At 45.9% G+C, this 23,497-nt stretch overlaps 1 protein-coding gene across 2 annotated transcripts in view; it reads right to left on the reverse strand.

The window, feature by feature from the left end:
* SYT3 (synaptotagmin 3) overlaps positions 1-23,497 on the reverse strand; it is an 835,659-nt gene that overhangs the window by 644,488 nt on the left and 167,674 nt on the right. The gene's annotated exons all lie outside the window — the stretch shown is intronic.

Here is a 23,497-nt window from a genome sequence, read left to right on the forward strand (position 1 = left end):
TCGCCATTTATAGCTATAGGGACTCTGCTGCCATAGTCATCTATGATTTGTTTGACTTTTGAGATGTTGGTTTTGGTCGGAACCATGTTAGGGGGGGGGGTCGTAAATGTTCACAATTTAGACTTTATTGTCAGCCGGAGTATCGCAATTAATAATAGCAGCTTGCACTGTCAGTGTCAATGATTGGATGGCATTTAATGTCCATGGGTGGTGGACAGAAATCAACAACCCCCCTTTAGGTCGCCTGATAGGTCCCTTTGTGGCACTAATAGTGCTACAGCCATTGATATCACACGTTTTCATTAACCAGGTTTCCTGCAAGGCCACAATACAGAACAGATCTATGTATGCTAATAAGCCTTTGTGAGCTGCAATGTGGGAAAACCCTCTGATGTTCCATGAACAAATAATATCAGTGTCATCAGGGAGTGTTATGCAAACCGGGCCTTGAAGACACTGGGAAGCCATTGCCAGTATCCATCATTTGCACTGATCTCTTCTACTACACTGCTAGATGAAACTATTTTGTTCAATTTATTAGGCCTAGATATCGCCGCGGGTGCAGCAGGACCCGAGTCAGGCTCAATAGATGGAACGGTTATAGGTATTTTACAATGTCACTCAGAAACAATAGTGCTCTCTAATATCATAAGAGCAGCCCCAAATATTACATGTTAAATTGGTCTTGTCCTCCAGCTGATCGACAATAAGTATGTCATAATTCCTAATAACACGGAGAGGAAAAATACGGTGGAGAATGTGTAGAACTACTGCTCGATTTAATGGGGGATGATGATCAAAGCCAAATATTGATTTAATCTGGAGGGCATTTATTTGGTCGATGTCACCTGATCCATTGGTACTATCGGTTCTCGGAGGTTTACTACTACTACTGCAATCGTGTATATTATGCACGTGTTTAGATGGAAGGTTAGCAGCATTTTTAATCTCTATGACACGAGGTACTAGGTTAGTTTCGACCTCCAAGACATCTGGAAAGCCTATCAGGCATTCTGGAATGAGGATGTTATGCAGATTAATCGCCTGATTTTCTACAAATATGCATTTGACCGCTTCCAGAACATGATCAGCCAAACCTACATTCTTTTTAGTTTTTACTTTTTTAGCTTTCAACCTGTTAGAAGGTTTAGGTTCTGCATTCAGCTTGGGGGTGCTCTTCCCTTTTTTAGAGTCACTTCCAGATTCATACATATAGTTCCTAATGTCATATGTTCCGTTCTTACATATTGTCTCCTCATTATCAGAGAGAGCATAAGATTGATGCATTTGAACTACGATTTTCTCTTTCTCGGCAGCTTGTTTGGATAGCACAATATCATTCAGTTTTTGTTTGGAACTGTTTTTGTGGATGGGTAGTTCATCTATGATGTCACCTACAGTCACAATGCCTGTTTCGGCAGAATCCCTGTGTGCGATGCAACCATTGTGCTTAATGGAATTCCTTTTCTCACTAAACATCATTGCTTGTGATATTTTTCTTTTCTGACCTTTCGAGTGGTGTGACCTTTTGTTAGTGCGCTTTCTACTGTATCCAGTTGACTTGAGAAGAAACATTATAGGAGTCATGGGCAGTATCACTAGGTAACTCTTAGAGCGGGAGATAGAGAAAGTACACGTTTGAGTACTACAAGCAATAGATTATCAATACTCTTATGCAGCAATAAGGATTGTGCATCTAGTTTTTTTTCTCCATATTTTCACATCGCTCGATCAAGACAGTCAGCAGATCTTCAAACATTTTGAACATCTCATCATTAGCGCCGTTGGACACTCTGCAGTCAAAGTATTTGGCGAGTTGATAGTCTTAGTGGTACAGTGTACCAACCGCAGCGTAAGAGTATTAGAGACGGGAGCAGGATAAGGGTTCTTAATCTGCAACATGGGAGTAGAGGCTCTATTTGGAGGTAGTGCGGCTGCATAGTGTGGAGAGAGACTTTCTACTCCATGTACCATGTTCGTTCCATGCACCAAGGATTGGCCTCAGTTCTATCGCTCTTAGTTGTCGTCACCACATCATTGAGACTGGATTGTGCTTCTGCTAGTGCGACAGTATCATCAGTAAGAACATTGGTCGCTACTAATGCACCTGAATTGTCATTATCAACTAAAACTTTAGCATTGTCTCTTGTTTCAGTTAAGGCATGTTCATGTATTCCACAAGATTCAAACATATCAGCAATTCCAGTGCAATCAGTCCGGGCATGATCAGAGGACATATTTATAGCTAGCGGTACTTCCTCAGAGACTAAGTCGTCATCTGAGAGCGGAGCCACGCTAGCATTGTCCTCGTGTGAAAATAAAACGTTAACAATCAACTTTGAGCTCCGGCATGGAAGGGATTCAGTTGGATCAATCATTAGCTCGTGCGCCGCCTGACTTTCAATGATGGCGCTGAGAGTCAGGGCACTGTCATTACTTTCATGGAGATAATATTTAGTAATTCTGGTAGCCTTTTTCACAGGAGCATTTACTGCGCCAAACTTGTATATTGTTTTCTGCGTGCAGGTGAGGCTCGTTCGCCGCCGTTACGAACGAGAACACTCTTGCTGGGATACAAGTTTGTCTAAAGGTTGGATCGCGGAAGGAAGGGGGTGTCAGAAATTGGATGTGTATCGTTCGTGAGATGCCTGCAAGGCTCCAAAACTTCAGTTTGCTCAGCCATGTTAAGTCCACTGCAGGGTAATATCAGCAGGAAACAAGATGCTAAATGAACACCAGCTTAGATGAGGTCTGCAAGAGGGGGCGGGGAGTGTTGGTGAAAAATGAACCCCTTATTTATTTTATTTTGTTTTGTATTTATAGAGCGCACTACATCGAAGGGCATCGAAGCGCTATGAGGGAACGTAAGCAGACATGATTCTGGGTTACAAGATTGCAGCCCAGACAGGAATACTTAGTACAGTATGCTTAGTTACAATTACATAGAAACATTCAGACAAAAATACTGAGGCCACAGATAGAACAAGTGGATTGTCAGACAAAGAGCCTAGTTTTGAGGGCTTTCCTGAAAGCTGCATGGGAGTCAATAAACCTTATCTGAGAGGGGGAGGGAATTCCAGAAAGTGGCAGCCATATTTGGGAAGCTAGTACCACCCGTGCGCACTCTGCAGGTACAGGGTACAGTGATTCTGTTGGAATAAGCAGCTCTGGAGGCTCTGCAAGTGGTGTTGAGGGCAATTCTTTGAGCTAGGTGGGGAGGAGCCAGACCGTGGAGACATTTGTGCGTCAAGGCTAATGTCTTGAAGACAATCCTTTCCTTGACGGGGAGCCAGTGGATCTTCCTCCTGACCTCAGATATGTGGTCCATTCTCGAGATGCCAGTTGCAGCCCACAGAGCATTATTTTGGACTAGTTGAAGTTTGGCTAGATTTTTGCGGGAGGTCCCTACAAAAAGGGTTTAATCTACAAACTCAGAATACAAGAACTGTGCCAGACTCATGTAGTTGCGTCACTCAAGTTTTAATTCATGCCCTATAGTGATGACACATGTTTCGGCCCTCATTGCTACATGCTGTAGCATTGAGCCAACGCAAGGGATGCCGGAAGGCACATTATGTAGGGATCGGACCCTTTAAATTGGTAAGCACACAACAACGTTTGTTACCTTAACAACGCAGCAAAGTACTACTAGCCCTGATTTGAAGAAGGCCTTCAGTGGCCGAAACACGTGTCATCACTATAGGGCATGAATTAAAACTTGAGTAACGCAACTACATGAGTCTGGCACAGTTCTTGTATTCTGAGTTTGTAGATTAAATATTATTTGTAAGGTGGTTGAGCTGACTCCTTTCCGCCTAACTCAGATTAGACACGACAGAATATATGGAGACTAGCCTCTCAAAAGGAGTCCAAGTGGTTATGCCCTACAAAAAGAGCATTTCAGTAGTCCAGCATTGATCCAATTATCACTCTAGCAATGGTGAGGCAATTTTATTGGGATAGGAAAGGTCTGGTTGCATTAAGAAGTTTGGAATGGTACGCTGAGGAGGAAGCTATTGCATTAACCTCTCTATTCGTGGTTAAGTCAGGTTCAATATAAACGCCCATCGTCTTAATGACTTGGGAGACAGCGACAGGGATGTTATCAACTGTGAAGGAGCAGTATTTTTCGTCCAATTTACCCAAGGTGGACGGGGATCCAATTAACAGAAGTTCGGTCTTCTCACTGTTGAGGCATAACCAGTTTTCTGCCATCCCCAATTGGATCGTTGAGTAGATGGAGTTGAGGGTGTTTAGGTCAGCCACATAGTCACCTAAGTGGGGGATGAGCACCTGCGTATCATCTGCATAGTTGGTGTATGAGATGCCCAGGGCGTCCAGGATTCTGAACAGGGGCCTCGTGAAGAGGTAATAGAGGGTGGGAGCTATGCAAGAACCCTGTGGGACCCCACACTTAATGAGACTGGGTTGGCACAAGAAGATTCTGAAAAAACCTTCATCACTTTTCCTGTAGGGAGGAAGTTATTCATGCAGAGGCCCTCAGGGAAAAATTAGCTGCGGTGGAGAGGTGATGGCAAAGCGTCTTGTGATCCACCAGATCAAAGGCACCGGAAAGGTCCAGGAGAAGGAGTGCAAGTTTGTCTGGGTCTCTGAGGTCGTCCGTTTGATTTTTTAGGTCAAGCAGAGCTGTTTCACTGCCATGTCGGGCCGGAAGCCAGACTGCAGAAGACCAAGAAGGTGGTTGTCTTCGATTAATTTTTGGACTTGCAGGTAAGCTGCTTTGTCCAGAATTTTTAGCAGAAAGGGCACAGTAGTGATAGGCCTGTTGTTCCCAGTGACCGATGGGTCGAGGGAGTTTTTGTTTAGGAGTGATCAGACCCACGCTTCCTTGAGTCCAGTTGGGACATGTCCAGACTGCAAAGAAGAGTTGATGAAGGCAGTGATAAGTGGGGCGAGGGAAGAGGCAAAGTCTTTAATGACCTGAGCTGGACAGGCGTCCCCTTTGCAGTTAGAAGGTTTGATGGATTTGCGGAGGGCAGTGACTTCGAGTTCACTCATATCCTTAAAATCAAACACAGGGGATTGGCTAGCAATACTAGCCGGTGGGGTGGTGTTGTGACAGTTGTCTGATAGGTTATGTTGAACCTACCTAGCTAGCGGGGTCACCAACGGTAAATCAGTGATTAGTCAAGGCGAATCACATAGCAGGAAACTAGCAGCACTGTCCCCAGCCTCCAGTCAACAGTTAACATCACTTACAAGGGCACTTACGAGGATGTGCACATGTGGATGTGCGCATTCCTCACCCTTTTGTAGCTGCTTCCTGTAGAAATGGGGGCAGGCCAGGATCTACAGAGAAAGTGAAGAAGAATAACTATCTGCAAGAGGTAAAGAGTGGGGAGTTAAGAGTGGGGTTTTTAGCAAAAGTGGTGTGGAGGATTAGTTGGTTAGGTGGGGTCATGTGGTGAAGCAATGGTGTGGAGTGGTAATGTGGAGCATAGGAGAAGTGGGTGTGTGGAGTGGGGTGTTGTGTTTAGTGCAGAGTTGTGTACAGCTTAAGTGTGGAGTGGTGGTGTGGAGGGGGTGCAGTGGTGTGGGGTGGTGGTATGAAGATGTAGAGTGGTGGCGGTGTCGAGTGGTTGAGTTAGGAGAGGGTGTGGACAGGGGATAGTTTGGTATAAGGTTAAGGACGTTTCGAATGGTGGTGTGGACTGTGGTATGGACTGGAAGTGTTGTGGGGATGGTTGGTATGGAGTAGTGGTGGAGTGGTTGTGCACTGGTGGTGGTGTCAAGTGGTGGTATGGAGTCATGGCATGGAATGGAGTGGTGTGGTGGTGGAGTGGTCTCTTGGTGTGGAGTGGCATGTTAACATGGAGTTGCGTGTTTGTTTCAAGTGTTGTGCTGTGAAGTGGCATTGTGGTGTGAAGTAATGTGGTACGGAGTGGCAGTGGGTTATTTGGAGTAGTGGGGTAGAGCTGTGGTGGAATGAGGGTGTGGAGTGGGCATTTAATTGGATGGAGTGTGGTGCTGAGGTGGTGTGGAAATATGGTCAAGTGGTGGTGTAAAGTGGTGGGGTGGTGAGGAGGTGTGGTGGTGTGTGGTGGTGTGAGGTTGTGTTGTTGTAGGTTATTGTGGAGTGGGGAGCATGGGTGGTGGAGAGTGCTGGTGTAGCGTGGAGTGATGTAATATAGCTGACATGGAGACAACCGAAAGAAACAGAGTGGGTCGGTCGTGTGCCTCCACCGGCCCAGACTACCTAGGAGGAGGGGGAGTTGAAGTGGTTTCTGGGTTAGGTGATTTGCATAACATCTCAGAAGATTTGGGAATGTTAGAATGACCACAGAATTTCATATTTGAAAAATGTCTGTGACAGTGATTCACAAATGAAGCCCTCTGAGCATGTAATCCACACTGGGCGCTCTGCTCATTTCATTTGTCACAACACTCACCATAACAGTAAAATGGCGGCAAACCACATGGCATATGTACTTATCTACGTAATTTCAAGATCGGTTCTCCCATGCGCTGTTAGGACACACGTTAGAATAAGAATGTATAGAACCACGATATCGGGCACCTTGCCACCTCAACCCATCCTGGTCGCACACGCCAAACATCCTCCCCACCCCCCGACCCACCTTGCTTGTCACACTGTGGCTTCTTTCTGCCTCTTGAGGAACTGCGCATGAATTGAGGGTTCTGATAGACACACCAACTACCCTTGAGACCACAAGGCCTATGCCCTCCCTTGACTCGCAGCAGCAATCCGAAATCCCACCCGGATGGCCAATTACGGAGGCACACTCACCCACCACACCCACTGCCACCACCACGGTCACAACCTCGGACCTGTGTGCAACAAGCATCACATAACCACGGGTTAGTGCTAAATGTGATTGAACATTCACTCCCACCCCCCTCCTCCTTAACAACGAAATACTGTGTATGAACCGAAATTCTAAGGTTCAGCCCTAAGTAGGAGCCAGCAAACCATAACTATGCTTTTCTCCACAGAAGCACTATGAGCCTCAGTGTAGTAATCTCGTGGGTAAGTAACAACGAGACCAGATGTATAGTTAATGTAAGTTTACTGGTTGTTCCACGGTTCGCATATACTAGCTCAGTTCTTACAGAGGTGAACACTGGGCATCCCACCCGGCGGTTATCTTCTCTCTCAACTGTCTCTCCTGGAATCTTCACCCACTCACGTCACACAGCCACCACCTCACGCGCTCACACACACGCGCCAGGGCTCAATCACGCGCTCTGTAGAGCCTAATCACTACACCTCACCATTCCAACCCCTCAGAATAATCTAACTTGCTAAGCTAAGGCCTACTACCTAACTGATATGATACCCATGAGCTAAGCCACATAGGGATCATAATGCATCTTCTTTTCTCTCCTCTTTTTCCTTGGTGCAACATGTTTGAATTAAAAATGTGGGCTTTTCCCAAAAAACACATAATCCTTCATTCTTTTGACAAATTAAGCTACAATTGATTTATTTTAGTACCGCTGTGTATATTTCAATTATGTTTCCATGTCAACTTTGATCCATTATTCTGAATTGATGGTTTTTATATACCACTTAATGCACGTCACAAAACCCCATCACTGCGCACTGCTCACTTCCACCTGCACAAATTGGACTTCATGTTATGTACAACATCTTGACACTGCATCAATGTGTAATAATTGATTTACGACGTATGTATGTCATAGCATTGATAAAGATCCTTGTGCGGTCGAAACACGTGCCAGCACCCATAGTAACAATAAAGACGAATGGCATAACACTAGAGCAAGAGTGCTCTGTATTCAACAATTGTAACCAAACAATTCTCATTAAGAAAAATGTTTTTGGAGAGTCTTGATACGCAGCGCCAATATCACGGGACTCCAACACCAAAAACTCTCTGATCTGGAGAGCTTGACTGCCGGAATTGAATTGTTCCGTTTGAGTGGTGCAAGATGTTTATTTTCCCTAAATGCTACCTATGGTGAGTTCAATCACTCATTCAACTGTTTACTACAAAGCTTCTGGAGTGCCCTGGCACAGGAGAGACTGCATGAACTGCTTACGGATGGCACAGGGAGCCCCGGCCCATAGTATTGTTTAGTGGGTTTAGAGAGGTGAGGGAAAGCCCTTAGACACACCCTGCAGCAGTAGGTGGCCTTCTTTAGCTCCCAGGTCTTGAGGAAGGGGGAGCTCTTTGGCGTGGATAACAGCTGCAGATAACAAACGCACATGTAGCTGGTACTTAGTCCACTTCATGCCACAGGTATTCCCAGCTGCTGGCCGACCAGGGAGGCTGCCTCCTAACATCCCTCTCTCGCTCTCTCTTCTTACCTGTATCAATATTTTGGCCATTAGGTGGTGGTTCCACCACCAAATGCATCGAAACCCATGAACAAGTCCATGACATGGAGCAAAAGAAACTCACCAGGAGTGCAAGACCATAGACCGGATACACCCAGGGCTCCATGAGGTTTAGCAGCTGTGAAGTTGCCTCAGCCACTATTTCCTTTCATGAGGCAAAAGCTCCCGCTAGCCCCAGTCTGCTTCAGTTCCCCGTGAAAGCTCTCCTTCACTGGACTGGCACAGCAGCATTGGTCTGCTGGCTCTCTTCAGCTGATTGGCAGGGTTCCATGTCATTTCATCGCAGGATGTTTTTTCGCAGGGTTTTTTACCGTGATTTTTTAACGAAAAAACACATCACATTTTTTTTAATTATTTAAGGGGGTTTCACCCCCAGACCTCGATTACATTTAATTGTTTATTTATTCACAGACACCCACACCCCATATGTATAATTGTCTAAACACCCTAAAAAATTTGGCGGGGTTTTTCATTAAAAAATTCACTGTAAAAAAACCTGCGAAAAAACATCCTGCGATGAAAGGACACTGTACATTTGGCAGGACCCAGATGTGGTCAGCCCCTGGCAGTTCTAAGTGGATGACGTGCCCTACAAATGCCCACAGTTCATACAGTACCCCTTCTAGAGACTGACTATGCCCCCTGGAACCAGACTTTTGAGGTGTTGCTAACTGTGCCTTCAACTGGTGTTCTGGGCACCCAAAGCAAGGCCATCAAGTGCCTGGTCAGTCCTTTACTTTGGAGCATGTTAGGCGAGGTTGTTCCACCCCTGGTAATCTGTCTCATGGCAAAGAGGGAGGCAGTGCTTTCAAGCGCCAGCAGTCTCTGTGTGCTCCAGCAAATGCAGGCCAGCCGTCCTGTAGAATACATTATACAACTAAGGCCAAATCCAAGAGGATTACCCCGAGTGTTTCCATCAGCACCCCTTACACAAGAACCTGAGGTGGGGACAGTAATTAGAACTAGCCCGGCCCTAGCTAACATGTACCCCTCTGTTGATCTCATTCAATAAGGCTGCGGTGTGGTTACAGGCCAGCAAAAAACAACTGCTCTTAATTAGGTGTGAAATCTAATTTACTCATAGCCTGGGACTTTCTATTAACACTTCTCCTTTAGTGACCATGTTTAAGACGTCAAATTCTGAGTGTTCCCTTTTGGCTATGGTTGTGCTAATCTCTTATCCTGGCGCTCAGGACGCGATTCCAAAAACAGCAAAAATGCAATTAATTCCATAATCCGTGATATGATGGATCCAAAGGTTCTGTTGCAGTTTGTATTACTGTATGCAGCACATACCGACAGCCAACAGGTGCTTCAATCACTCAGGCTGCAATCAGGGCATCATTCGAAATCTACTGACGCCTACCCTCGAAGCGGACAAATACTGATAGGATTCCATCTATCACTCTTGCCAGTTTATTATGCCCTGCGTCCACATTGGAGGTAAGAGCGGCGTTCCGCGTGTTCCGAACAGCGTTCTGAGCGCCAGGATAAGGGATTAGCACAAGCAATTCCCAATTCTTCTCGGGTAACCTTGGGTCCAGGTCACCGATAATCCCCACTGTGCAGCTCATGCATTCACAATCCTCTTGGTGTCTTAGCCAACAGCCTGAGTTGGCCCAACCCTTGTGTTACATCCTTAGGAAAAGTACATTTGTTTCCCTATCCAGTTCACACCCAGTTCAAGTGTGCAACAGGGCTTTCATTCGCGTTTACGTGGTCAGAGCCATTACCCTAGATTTCTTCGAATACCATTTCACCTAAAGAGATTTCACCGAATTTCTTTCACCGAAATTGTAGGGGAAATGGTCTATGTGTAAAGCATAATAGATGAGGTGTGAGGTAAGGGTATAAGTTAGGGGAGTGAGGGGTGATGGAGGGCTGCGGGGTCTTCCCCCCACATTAAAAAAAAGTAGAAAAAGTTCAAAATAGATTTCGTTTTTTGGTGAAATGGATTCGGTGAAATCTCATTAGGTGAAATATTTTCAAAGAAATCGCACACATCCGGCCACAGCAACCAAATGCCGTGACTTCTGTTTAATGAAGCTTTTAACAAAACCCATATGGGCCCCTGCAAAAGATCTGCCAAAGAGCAACGCTCATGGAGCAATATGTGTCGGCATTTAGCTGACCCACAGCAAACATATGGCGCATGCAATTCACTGCATGAAGTCGACTCAGGAAAAGGCGGTGTCACCATTTCAGCAAAATCACAGCAAAAAAAGAAAAGGTCTGGTGGCACATATCTGAGACTTGGTCATAGGGCTCACATAGTGTCAGGCCTCGGTTTATGGCCTCCCATCAGGATGCTGGGCTTGACTCAAAGATACCTTTGGAAGTGGCTAATGAAATCGAGTAAGCAGAAATGAATCCCCAATGAGAGAATAGTTGACCACTCAGTTGTAAAAGTTGTTTTTTGCCAGGTCTGGCATGGGAAAAGGTTGACTTGTTATAGAGGCTAGAGAAGGCACAGGACACATAGCTCAATTTCTCAATAAATGCCAGCCGTGCTAACCTCCATTCATGCCATCTGTAGAGAAAAATGATTGCCAGACAAATGCACAATAAATAAATAACTAAAGACCTGGGCTCTGCAAGACAGTGTTCTGTTGTACCTAGAGGCAGAGTGGGTGACCTAGGCACCAATGGTTGCCTGAACCCGGCTTAACATCTGGCACCTGGAACCCTGTCCCTTTGCCTGTAAGGGCAGAATTCGTTTTTGTGGGACTGACACAAAGATCTCTTTTGGGGGGAGGGGGGCTGGTGATAAGAAGGAATCATCTTGAAGCCTGAAACTACATTATCTGCCACTGTGCCTGCTAAGCAAAGGGAAAGCTGAACTGGCACAATGCTGCGGGTGCCAGGCATTGCATTGTGTTGAAGGACTGGCCTTTGAGCGAACGTATATGAGGAACATAGGTGGGTGCAGAGAAGATGATGTCTGCCCCCGCTATGGCATACTGCAGGGCAACCAAAAAGTCTTGCCCAAAAACTGTGTCCGAAGCTGGTTACATGCACCACCTGTTTGTGGACCTGCCTGTCCATGATTGGTTAAAATGGAGGCGTGAGGTTTGCACACCATTTATTTATTGGTTGGCTGAAAGGAACACCTTTCTGTTTCAGAGCCCCATCACGTTGGATGCTGGCCACAGCTGGCTTTTGTAGGGCATCGTGGTTTGTGAACAGTTCTTCATTTTTGGGGAGCTCAGTAGGTGTGGCCCTATGACTGCGTATCCTAATCTGGCCTCCGGGGCAACCATTATACCAACTGGTGCTCCTTGCACCTTTCTGATGGTGCAACAAGTTAAGGGAGATAAACCCGAGACACACTGTGCCCACCCCAGCCTGAGCAATGCTGGCCCTCAAACAAGCAGCCTACTCCAGAATGCATCCACAAAACAAAGGTAACGACCCCAGTTTACCAAGTGGCCCCCCTGTCTTCTCCTGCTTCCCATGTGGACATCAATTAGACTCGCTCTTCCCCTTTGGGAATACTAATGTTGCTTTGTAGGTGATCAAAGAATGCAGCTTTTGCATTGCATAGTGGTACCTCATTAAATAACATGGGGCAAAGTCTAAAAAAAATGAGGTATTTAAAAATAGAAAAAACAAGTTATGTAATATGATTGCACACTGATGTATTTAGAAAAAAAGGAGGATTCTACATGGATTTCTCTGTCGTGTCTAATATATTGAAGACACTGCGCATGGATCGGACACAAGTGTGAAGAAACATTATCCACAGTATAGCCCTCTGGTACATGGGGGGTCATTTTCCAATGAAGACAACTCGACTTTTGGCAATGCCCACATTTTCTTTACTTTATTTAAATTATTTGTGTACTTTTAAATGTATGATACTGTCTTTCATGGCACTACGTGTACATTTTTTAACCCATATGGATCTTCCTCAGATGGCTGTAAACGTGAATATAAAGAGATGCACTAAATTTAATAGCAATTTTCACACAAAAAAGAAAAGAACAATCCAATCTTCTTAATGACAGGCAGCTGCGGCTTTTATATAATGCTAACATCAACCCATGGCTCCTTGTTATATGCCAGTGAGATAACCAAACTATATATGCCAACATTGCTCCACTGCCCTTACATACCGAATCCAGACGTCACATGAATCCATGTATATCACATATCAGATGTTGAGTACATCTATATACATGTAATTACTCTTACAAAAATAGCCTTGCAAGAGGTTCGTACCTATACAGTGACATCGAAAGGAGTTCATTCCCCAGAAGAGCAGTTCGTGGTAAAGGCGGGATCCGTCGATCGGGCTCCATTTTGCTCGGTTTATTTACATGAATACAAACAAAGGACTGCTCCCTTTGGTGAATCGAGGTATGTTGCACTCGGCCCTATCAGACAGTTTGCTTGATGTTTAACATTGAAAGGTGGAGCATGGAGTGGTCATCTTTCTCTCATGTAGTTTTCTGGTTAGTCAGATTTATTGTTTCAAGCGTCGAACACTATACGTGTGCGTCGTGTTCGCATCTGAAGACTGCCGTCTGTAGGGGTAAGCACCAGATTGCTTTTTCTGCCCCTGGCACGCCTAGAGTAGTTGTGCGTACACCTGCCTTGGACCCTCTCCAGTGTTCCGACATGCTCTACTACCATGGCTACGGGGGCCACACTGGTCACAGTCCTTTTCAAAATTATGCACACTGGAACTTTAGTGGTTTATGAATGGTGTCACCACCTTAATGTGTAGACGTGAAAATGAGTTGCCACGAGGTTTTGAGTTTTTTGTTTAATTTTTCTGTTGTAGAAACACTGATGTTACCCTATCAACATACACACCATCTTGTCCTGATGAGGCTGGTCCACTAGGAAGCTTGGGACCACGATAGCCGAAACTCGAATCGACATGGCACAATATAACAAATGACCACGTCCTCTGCTTTTTGATTACCGCCAACCTGACGATAGGCAATTAACAACACTGCAAGTGTAATTTGAAATTAGAGGTGAGGACACTTGCGTAAAGCCGTGACACACCAGGTCCCACTTGAATTGCAGCAGAATTCTTATCAGATTACAGCGATGTACTGTTTTTCTTATTTTTTTGTAAATATTTGGAATGAGAGCTGAGAGTGTGGGAATGACAGGAATGTGTCAGGGTTATGCACTGACACCCACGATTGTTTGGAGCAGAGTGTGCTTTGGAAAATAAATAAATGTTATGTTTTGTATTTAGGCACTTCAGGCAATGAATTCTATGACCCGGGAGGATAGCTCAGCGGCAGCCGTCACGAAGCAACAACAGGTTCGATCCCCGGGTCCGCGCTTGGAAACCTCTGGGTGTTTAAGCGCGTTATAAATACGAAACTAAGACAAAAAAAACAAAAAAAAATTACGCAACTAAGAAAAAAAAAAAAAACAATTCCTCTAACAGCGCCTCGATGCCTGCGGGCTGTGTGAGCGCTTTATAAATGTAAAATAAATAAAACAAAAATATGAAAAATACATGCGCAATTAAGCAATAAAATTACAATCTTTTTGAATGCTAGAGGGTATCTCTGAGTGTATTGTTTTCCTTTGGTGAAATTCAGTGCGCCATCATTGTTCCAAGATTATATATTCAGTTTTCTGATGATCTTATATAATACAATGTAGTATTTAATCTCAGTCTCCTGGTTATACATCATAACAAGAAGACACATGACTGTTCACTTGGTGAACAGAATCATTTGCAGAAAGGTTTCCAACCAGCTAGAAAGAACCCGATGGGAGTCATGTTGTTGTCTAGATTCCATATGAGTGGAACAATGTTGACATTTATAGTTTGGTGATCTCAATGGCATACACACACGAGCCATACTTTGGGTTTAGCATTATTAAAACTGCAGCTACATGTGATTAAGAAGATGTGTTTATGTTTTGTTTTGATTATTGCAAATACATTTAGTTCATATGTTTATATTATTTGTTACAGCCACCCGAGGATGATCTTTTTGGATCGAAACATGAACATGTAGTGACATGTCATTTTATAGACCAAGGAGAACTCATTCAAACCTGGCATACAGTGATCTATGCACTACTGCACAACAGCAATGTTATGATTATGATCTAAGCATCCCCATGATTGTGGTAGAGGATACGGAGCATCTTAAGAATACATTTAAATTGAAGTCATCATTTTATGATAAGGTAGAAAATATTGAACAACTAAGTGAGAAATGGAGATATGCTGAATGTGTACGGCAGAGCTTCTCACTGAATTCCCCTTTAAGTTATTTGGTTAAGTGGTGCAGTCCAAACTTGCAAAGATTTATATTGTACTAAAGATATTATCTTTACATGGTCCACCAGAGTATTCCTTCATGTGTTGGCATCATCCATTTAAAAATGTACTCTTATGTATAGTAAGCACCTTGCTATTTTACAGCATGTCCTCAGCGATGTTAGTCGCAGCTCGAGGCTCAAAGCCTCTACCGGAACCGTCTGAGGTACTCCTAGAAAAGGACGGAGTAATCGGCCTTCTAACTGACCCAACCATGTCACATGTTTATCTGACAAGGATTCCAGGCCACACAATATTGCCGGCACCATACTTTTCACAAAGGCCTCTCACAAAGCCTTATTACTGTCCCCACATTTGTGATTCACAAAGTTTCTGATGACCTGCCATCTTCCCAGAATCTTCGTCTGTGCTAACCTCGTATATAGCTGGCTCTTAGGCATAGAGAAAATAGGACTTCCCAAGTATATATGGGAGTTCACTATTTCAAGATTAGTTCCACCAAAATACCAAGTAAATGTAAGCTTACTACATTGTTTCCCTCCAAAAATCATGACTTTTGTCTTATTTTGATTTACTGTTAGTCCATTTTATTTTGTATAACTTTCCAGGCTGCAGGCTATAGATCTCTGAAGCCCCAGAGGGATTTGGTCCATAAGGACAATATTATCTTCATAGCACAGATAGCTCACAGGTCGGCTGGCCAATTTGGGAGGAAAATGTCCACAGTTCTCAAAGGCTTTGTACAGATCACTCACATATAGATTACACAAAGTTGGAGCAAGCACGCATCCTTGTTTTAATCCCAGATTTGTGTCTATTAATCGAGTTTGGGTTCCTGCTTGTGAGGTTCTGACTACAACCTTAGGGCCGGTGTATAATCCCCTTATGAAGTGCAAAAGGGTTTGATCAATGCCCCAGGAAATCAATTTTTTCCCATAATCACGTTCTATTGACACTGTCAAACACACATTTATGGCCCACAGAGCAGACAAAAAGTCTGTACTAGGTGTTTTCCTAATCGCTGCAAGCAGTACCTGCATAGCCCAGATACAATGTGTGGTGCTACAACCACTGCAGAAACCCCTTTGGGTCAAATCGAGCAACGCTGTACCCTCACACCATTTATTCGGCTCTTTTAAGACAATGTTCACAAAGATTTTACTACTGGTATTCAACATAGCCAGCAGTCTGAAATTCTTTGTGTTATCTCTAGGACCCTTTTTATGCACCAGTATGAGGCTAGAGGACCACCAACATTCAGGGAACACACCGCTCTTTACTATGGCCTTAAAACCTTGCAAGACAAATTTCGCCCATAGCAGCGGATACTTTTTAATTACAATATTAGGGAGATTATCTGGGCCTGGTGAGCTAGAGGACTTTAGTTTTATGATGATGTGGTATATATCATCCTCATCAAAAACTATATCCTTCCTTCCCGCCTTGTCCCATATAAGCTTTCTCTGTTCCGGTTCTTTCCAATATGTTTTTTAATAAATTGGACCCCAAAAGTCTTCGATATGTTTGTTATCTCCCGTTGTTCCCCTTGCACTTTATATACAGTGATATAACAGTAAAAGAAATCTCACCATATTTGGCCCTGATAAACCTATAAGCCATCTTCCAGTTCACCTCTGCGAACGCGCTGCCGTCTGAACGAGTTTATGTCGTAAAGCCACAGCCTGCAGCCATGGTATGGTAAGGGTAGAAAGACTCCAACAGCCTCCTCCAGCTCTGCTGAGACTGCATTCATCTCAGGGATCACCCTCGTCTGCTGCTTCCACCCCACACCTGCCACTCTCATGGCTCGTGCAGAGACACTACTTTGGCTTGCAGCTGGAAAAGCCTCTTATCAAGAATAGAGATAAATTTGGTGGATGCTTGCGAGAGGAAGTTTTCAGAACATCATCCAAAAATGCGCCCTTCCTTCTGAAGTGAAAGTTAACTCACTTTCCAGTTATCTATCTTCTCCCCTCTCAGTTTTGCATTGTTTTCTCGAAATTTGCGTACATCGTCACGTTACTCCCACTTGGACATGTGCCTGATCTTCTATACTGCTTTAGATGCTGTCCTTGTTCTGATCCCTGTCCACTGTCCCTTTGTTCTGGATTCTCTTTAGCGTGCCTGTCATGCGTTCCTTTGGTAAACGTTGCCACCGTCTCTAGGTTCCAGCTCTTTCCGTCTTGGGTGCACACATGATACACTTTGACATCTGTAGTGATATATGTTTTCCAGTGTTGTTTAAATGGTCTTGGGCACAGTGCTTCCTCAATCCTCATTTTGACATCTTCAAATGTCTTCCCTTGTGCAGCCCTCCACGCGTAGTCTACCACTTTTTTTTTTATAGTTCTCTCATTTGTGCTGTCATATCTAAGAAATGTGACACAAACTTTGCATAGCATTCTGCAAGGCCTAAAAACGAACACAACTTGCCCTTGTTGCTTGGAGATTGTACATTCACTCTAGCTTGTAGAAGCTTCCTGTTGGGTACGATCTGCTGTATCCCAGATACTCAACTTCTTGTGCGTTGATTTCACATTTTTCATATCACAATTTCACTCTTGCGTCCTGCAATTTTCCTAGGACTTCTCTGCGTACTTTGTCATGTGGCTTCTCATCTTCCACATAGACTAGAATGTCATCTTGAAAGCAATATACCTTTCCAATTTTGCACAATAACAAATCCATCATTCTTTGGAATTTAGAAGTCGCAGAGGGTATCCCAAATGGCATTTGGGTGAATTGGTATGTACCAAATGGAGTAATGAATGACATGAGTGGCCTAGATTCCCTGTGTAGACTAATCTGATGGTAAGCATCTTTCATGTCTAATTTAGAAAAGCACTTTTCACCCTTCATCATCAGGATGGGTTTGTTTATACTCTGAAGAGGGTAGCTATCAGTAACAACTTCTTGATTGAGTCTGTACACATCTGTAGGGCCTTTGACCGTGGTTTCTTTATAAGTACCACTGGGCTTAGCCATTTTGAGGATTCCACTGCTTCTATGGTGAACTCTTCACTGCACTTTATTCTTTACACAAGTATAATATCAGCATTATGCATATGTTCTCTTCTATTATATGAGTCTTTAGTGCGCACCAGTGAGCACAAGAGCTGAGCATCCTGTTCTTTCAGCTCCGCTCTGCACATTTGTCCTCTCTCCATCGCCATCGCGCTGCTGTTCTAGCGAGATCTCGATAAGGTTCACGATGCCCAATGTTCGATATGCACAGGTCACAGGAGTACCCTTACATATGTCAGTGTTGGGAGTGTGCTGCCAACAATAATGCATAATAAGGTCCCACGGACCAGGTGGGTGCTGAAAATACATTTTGCATGTCACTGTGAAATGCCACAGAGGGGAAAAAGGGCATTTCTATGCCTGCTTGAGGGTTAGAAATGTAGGAAGGAGAGCAGAAGTTCACAAACAAATCAAATGCACCAGTTAGAAATGACCGTCTCGTGGATTGTGCATTCCCCTGCAGCTGTTCGAGAACAGTGCAAGGGAATGCTGATGTTTTCTGAACATTAAAAACTGTATGCCTGCCACCTGTGGATTCGGAGCGTGCTTTGAATTGCGCAGTGCAACAAGATGGAAGGGCATTCAGAATCTTACTTGCATTTGCAATTGTGTTTGTTAATTACAATGCGCCAGGTTTCTTTAGCTGTGGCAGTGGTAGTCCTCAGGGTACATTAGACTGTGAGAATGCCCCTTTTGGCTACTCTGTGTGACAGACAGAGAGAGTGGTCCAGGGATAGGCAGACTGTCTGACAGTTGTAAATGCTACAAGGTTAGGTCCACTGTTTGGCAATGAAAGGGCCACAAGGATAGATCCACTGGGGCAGACCCACTATAGCATTCAAGTTCCTGCAGGGTTAGGTATACGGTACAATGGTGGGGTGTTCCAGAATGAGCAGAAATGTGAGTCAGACTGCACCCAGGTAAAGAAAAACGGTTATGGTACGCTATGTTAAAGTGAGAGTTATACCGTTAGAAACGCCGTGTGACAGTGTATGGGGCCAGATGCAGCGTGTGACAAAGAGAGAAACGCAGGGCTACAGACAATGGGAGTAATTCCTGGAATTTTTTGCACGGTTCAAAGTGACTTTGGACTGCTGAAAAGTGACTTTGCGCAGCTGAAAAGTGACTTTGTGCTGACGACACAAACCCTGATTCATGGGACTGTGCAAAGTGTATTTTTGAAGTGCAAAGTCAGTGCAAAGTTACCTTTGCACAGCAAAAAAAAAATACACAGTTCCATGAATCAGGGTTTGTGTCGGCAGTGCAAAGTCACTTTTCAGCTGTGCAGAGTCACCTGGAACCGTGCAAAACATTCCATGAATCGGGACCAATGGGACGGTGAGTAGCATTTGAAACACTGGGCCCGGGCAAACGTGGCGTTCCATGGGCCTCTGTTATCGGGCATACAAGAGCGTCTTGCAGGGCTTCGCTGCCCAGATGCCAGCCCTTGCTCTCGAACTCTGCTAGTCCAAGAGCACTCAGTGGTGCAATGGGTCATGCAGGAAGACGTTCTTCAAGAGGCCCGCATGCCCCTTTTTTTGCATGCTGTCTATCATTGCAGGTGTTTGCTGTTCTGTTCCCTTTACCGTGAGTACATCCTACATGGTGGAGTTCGGGGGAGGGGGTGTGTTGTGATAGAAGCGGCCCACACCTCGTGCGTTGCGTGTGTGCCTCCGCATGCCATTCCTGGCTCGGATCGTGAGTGGGCTCCAGAGGGCCGCGGAGCGCACACCTGCCACCGGCTGCTGGGATTGGCAGCACACGCAGGTCTGGAGGAGGCTGCCTCGGAGAGCTGCTATTGTGGGACACCCCTCGTCGAGAGCAGCTGCAGCCTGCCATCCGTCACCATTGTCCCCCAGAGAGTGGGGAGCGCCGTGGGCTCCATTCACGCGCCACTGGTCGCTCGAGGCTGCCAGGGAAAGCGAAGTGGCCGCCTGCCCTCAGCGCGGAGGGACCCACCCGCGTACAAAGCAAGGACCCCAGGCCGCCGTTTGGCTCTCCTGCCACACGCAGGTTGTTCGCCCGGCCAAGTGACTCAGTCAATGCCATCCCTGCTCTACGCAATTAGCGCCCCTCGTTCGCTGACTGCTCCCCTCCGGCTCAGAAGGCACAATCCACGGCCTGCGTCGTCATCGGGACCCTGATTCAGGGGCCAGGTGCGCGCGAGCGGCCATCTTGCACGAGCGCTCAGGGCCTCCTCCAGCTGGCCTGTCTGCAGGGCCTTTCACCGAAGGACTGGCTCATCCGTAACCCACGTAGTTCCTTTCCAGAACCTTCGCTGTACATCCAATATAGCGCGGGGCGCAACTGTCAGCCTAGAGAGGCCGTGATCACGCACGCTTTCCGCAAAATGCAGCCGAGAGGGAGACAGAGGCGGGGGAGACCCAGCGCCCCACCTCACCCCCACATGGCCTTTTCTCGTCACCGTCACTTGAACTTCTTCTGGTCTAATTCTGCAACTCAGCAAGAGCAAGCTTATCCTTTCCATGTGCTATTTCACAACCGGCAGTTACCAGTACTACCATTCATGGAATGCACCTCATCATGTCTGAATTTCAAGGTGTGGTGTTCAATTCCATGGAGATTTTGCACAGCTCCAACAAAAACGTGTTTGCATATAAAGCATACATAATGCAAACAAATGACTATAATCCTGTCTTGCCATGCTGGGCTCTGGTATTTTTTTTAACACACTCGGCGCCCAGGCTGGAACAACAGCATTACAAGACGATAAGGCAAGGTTTGCTGTTATGTATCCTTTACATATAATGTGTATACATATGTGTATCTAGAAGTAACATCACCATTCGCTAGAAGTCCACCTTCAGTTTATTTTATTTATTTATTGGGTATTTATAATGCGTCTAAAAGAGTGGGCTGGGGGAGGGGGGGGAGGTGACAGAGATGAAGAATAGCAAAAACAATCCTTCTAGTCCTTGTGTCATTCAGATCATGCAAGTGCAGTAACAAGAAGTGCAGGGCAGTGGGGAGGTGGAGGGGAAGTGCAGTGTGAGGAATTCGACCATCCGTACAGGGAGAGTGCCCTCGCCTGGGCTTTTAGATTTTTCATTTATTTAAAAGAATGAGTGATGGGAGATCAACCTTTGGAAAATATGTGGGATGTGGGGCCATTCCCGCACATATTTTCCACACTCGCCACACAGCAGAAAAATAGTCATGTCCTCTGGGAGGGCACAGTTTACCAGTGCCGCCCTCCCCTGTCACGTGCAGCTGACACCTGACAGCTGTGGGTACATCCAAAGCCTTTGGCGGTGGGCAGCATGATTAGCATTTCAAGGCCCCATGGATTAGCATCTCCATTGTTACACCTTGCTGGTGGCAGTGAATACTGAAGAATGTTAATTAGCAGGCTTCAGGGAAGGCATGGGTGCAGAAAGTAACAATGGAGACCAGAGACCAACAACTATTTGTAATGCAATGTGTTAACTTGGTACTAACACCCCTCCTTGGTATGAAAGGGCAATGAATGTCCTGTGGGAACCACTCCTTTCAGAGCAGGGAAGTATGTGAATTGTAGGAGACAAAGTTTGACTGCAACCCCCTACTTCAAAGGAGGCCCAAATTGTGACCAAGCGCTGCATAGGTCTCAGTTAATTAGGGAGACACTTTGATGTACAGCAGACAGAAGATGGGTGGGACTTAGAAGTATATGTTATCATCCTTCCCCTGTCTGTTGCCAAGCGCTCTGATTCTGACTTGAAGCATCACTGAAAATTGTTGGTGGGGACCCAGGATTGGTTCATTAAGGTGGGCTTAGCCTGCACCGATCACTGAGGCCCGTTTGGCTTTAAAGGAGGGCTGAGCCCCTCACTGATCAGATCATCTGAAGACTTCACAAGGAGTAACAAGAAGGACTCATTTGGACCTGAGCTGAAGGTACAGTCTACCTGACATCTTCCACCAGTGAGGGAAGGCCAGGAGTTCCGAGGCAAGCAAGTTCTCCACCCGAAACATCTCCCAGTGAACTGAGGGAGATACCGGACTCAGACCCGTCCAGCAGCTCCAGAACCGGTACCCAGCCAGCCCACAGCGTGCCCTGCTAGGTTCTGACAGCAAGCTTCCTAGGTGGGAAGTGCCAGAGAGTATCTGGACAAAGTACCTGGCCATTGCCTGCTAACACCCTCATTAGCTTTGGGCCGTCTTCCTTCAAAGGACACAAGCCCTGGAAGAAGCTAAGAGGAGTGCCACTCAAGCATTATCCAGTGTCCATCTTTTTAAGGACAGTCCAGTCCTACAACCACATCCGGCTGCACCGCTGACGGTTATCATGCCGCAGTCGCCAGAGCCATCCAAGACGCCTCGACCAGCATTTCAGATCCGTCAACTAGCACAGAGACAACGATTCTTGGCCCAGAGCTGCCGCGCCAGACTGCCGGCGAGCGTCTGTCCAGCCTTGCTTGCCGAACTGCCTGCCGCCTGGTACCCACAGCTGTTTCCCACCACTAACTCTGTCTCACGCCCTGGAACCACCTCAACTATGTCGAGCACCAAGATCGTCTTCAGCAACAGGTACATTGTGGTTCTCTGAAGGCCCCTAGAGATAGTTACAACCCTTTGCCCCTTTGGTGTTGAAACCAAATAATCTTGAATTATAAGACTGATTACTTTACCAACTACCCTACTGTCAGTATCCAGAGTGCATCCCTTTGTTTTGTGAAATTGTCTGTCGTCTGTGTTCGTTTCCAGTGTCGGTTGTAATTGTAGTGTTCTAGAACTGTCTGTTGTAGTAATAATAAAGTAGATATGTTTATACAACCTTCACTGGACAGTCCCTTTTATCATTGGGTAATAATTGTATTTTCGCTGTGTTGCAACTAACTAATGATCCACGACCTTGCAGAGACAAGCCTGCCGTTCCGTCCACATTACCAAAATTGGACAAGGAGGTCTTATAATTCACTTGTATTCCAATCTGTTCAAATCCCTTCTGTTGTACTAGAGGTGAGGGGTTGATTGATGGTTTAGAAACCGATATTCATCCCTGGACCACTGTTGCCCCAGAAGTTGATTTGTCACAGGCGGGCAGAGCGGAACACGCTAATGCTAAGAGGGAAAGCAAATGCAAGTCGGAGTGTAGAGCATGCAAGTACTGAGAGAGGAGGCAGATGGGGGGAAGAGGGCCCATGGGCTGGGAGAGTGCTAAGGGGAGGCCCGGTGGACAAGTGCCAGGGGAGTGCAATGAATGAAGGTCCACATGCTCAGTGCGAGGACGGGGCTGGATGGGTTCAGTGGGGGCGCAGGCCCCGCCAGGGGATTACAGGTGGAGGGAGCCCGGTAGTGCAAGAGCATATTTTGGGAGGGGGTCAGGGTAGACGGAGGTGCAGGGGTAGACTGGGCAAGGAGGGCCTGGTGCCCTTTATGAATCAGAAGGAACCCAGCAGCCAGTCAAAATACAGCAGACGTGAACATTAGCAGGGGAGGAGGACAGGAAAGGAGGATGAAAAAAGGAGGGTCTTGAGAAGCTTCTGGAACTCAAGGAGATCCGGCTCAAGCGTGAGGGGGGCAGGGAGTCCATTCCCGAGGGAGGCACCTGCAGAGGGAGAGATATACCCCCACTCTCTGCTTGGAAAAGCATCTGATTAGCAGAGAGTTGGAGCTCGAAGACCGAAGGGCTCTAGCAGGGGGTTATTTAGGGAGAGCGAGTTGGATGTAGCGGGTCCCAGGCCCCAGAAAGCCTTGTGGATGATGCAGAGGGTCTTGAACTTGGTCCTCTCAGCAACCGGGAATCAGTGGAGAGATGTTAGGCTGGATAGATGCAGTCCCTGGGCTTGAGGCCAAGGGTAAGTCTATCAGTCCTATTCTGATTAGTTAAAGGGGGTGAAGGGAGGATTCAGGCTGATTGA

This window comes from Ambystoma mexicanum, chromosome 1p (genome assembly GCF_040938575.1).
Source record: "Ambystoma mexicanum isolate Mex_15411 chromosome 1p, UKY_AmexF1_1, whole genome shotgun sequence".
Taxonomy (NCBI): Eukaryota; Metazoa; Chordata; class Amphibia; order Caudata; family Ambystomatidae; genus Ambystoma; species Ambystoma mexicanum.